This window comes from Saccopteryx bilineata, chromosome 1 (genome assembly GCF_036850765.1).
Source record: "Saccopteryx bilineata isolate mSacBil1 chromosome 1, mSacBil1_pri_phased_curated, whole genome shotgun sequence".
In the NCBI taxonomy this organism is placed as follows: Eukaryota; Metazoa; Chordata; class Mammalia; order Chiroptera; family Emballonuridae; genus Saccopteryx; species Saccopteryx bilineata.
Window position 1 is genome coordinate 166,845,082 of NC_089490.1, and position 1,638 is coordinate 166,846,719.

Consider the following 1,638-nt stretch of genomic DNA (forward strand, 5'->3'; position numbering starts at 1 on the left):
GAATGGGATGATAAAATGAACATTTGAATGAGAGTGCTTTCCTTGTATGCATTTCAAGAAAGGAAGTTGGGGGAAAATACATCCATGATTCAAATTCTGTTTCTTTAAAAAAAAATAAAAGAGGCAACACTGTATCAATAATTTTGGAATAATTAGCAGGGGATAAAGTATAGAATTTAATACGCATGATCCCCTGTCACCAAAATAAGAAGCCAATCCAAGATAATGTGGCCACTAGCCCTACAAAGACCACCATTCTTCTGTGTAGACCACCCAACGGGTAGCAAAGTATGAAGCTCTCACTAACCAGAGGAACAAACAGCAACTTTTCTGGAACAATGTGAAATTTAATATTTCAAATTTAATATTTGAAATAGAAGGCATGCGCAAAATTTGAACATTAGCATTTTATAGATTTTTATGGATTAGTTTTGATTTTCTTTTAAATTGTTTATTAGGGATTTGGGGGCCACATAATATTTTTAGTGCATATTAGGAACTCCATAGGGGCATTTGGTTCTTAAAGGACAGTGCACCAGCCTCAGGCTACCTTTAACAGTTTAACCCAAAAGATGGATATCAGACCAAACTGTACAATTTATCTCAACAACATGAATGACAAAATTTTAAGGAGAAGAATCGAGAAGATCTCTGCACGCCCTGTTTTCTCATTTTGGGCCATATGGTAGATACTGTGGCTCTAGAGACCATGAAGATGCAGGAGCAAGCCTTTGTTATATTTAGAGAACTGGGTTCAGCCACAAATACTTTGAGACAATTGCAAGGATTATAATTTTAAGGTAAACCAATGCAAATCCAGTATGCAAGAACAGATTCAAATATAATGTTGAAAACACATGGCACTTGTGCTGACAAAGAAAAGAAAAAGCCAAAACTATGTAACAAAACAACAATAACTGCAAATAAAAAGCCTGGTCAGATAACAGCAAATTCAGCTAATACTCAAGAAAATGCAACACCAAATTCTCAAGTGCCTGATTGTCCTCCAAACTATATTTTATCCCTTAATAATTTATCAGAATAGACCGAGATGTTTTCTATGCTGCTTAATCAGTTCCCTGGTTTCAAGGAAGTATATTTGGTACCTGGGAGGCACAGCATTGCATTTGTTGAATTTGAAAATGAAGGACAGGCTGGCACTGACAAGGATGTTTAACAAGGATTTGAGATCACACTGTCCTATGCCGTGAAGTAACGTGGGGATAGTTGTCAGTTAAGGACTTGAAGTTATTTACGGTGTTTGCTTTGGTAACATTTGGTCAAGCCATTTTAATAGTTGTGGTTGGGAAGAAGTGAAAGTGAAATTTTTGTGCAGGTTTTTAAAAATTACTCTTTAGCCTTAATGAAATATGAAATATGAAAGCCTTTGTTTTGTACAGTAGACTTTAATTTCTATTCATATACATATTAAACTCTGTAGTTTTTTCCAGCCTCATGCTTTTACCCTTCTGCATTTGTTGGATTGAAAATTCAAAGGTTCTCCAATGGATAAGAGGATCCCTAAATGAGGGTCAGAATCTTAGCCAGGGAGAGACTAGGACTCCCAAATAGAACTTAAGTTCCTTGAGGTCACTTTCGGGAACAAGAGGAGCAAGAAATAAAAGTGACCGAGAGGGC

General features: G+C 36.2%; 1 pseudogene; it reads left to right on the top strand.

Moving 5' to 3' along the window:
- The first annotated feature begins 560 nt into the window (after positions 1 to 560).
- LOC136319416 (U2 small nuclear ribonucleoprotein B'' pseudogene) lies at positions 561 to 1,216 on the top strand (annotated as a pseudogene).
- The last annotated feature ends 422 nt before the right edge of the window (positions 1,217 to 1,638 follow it).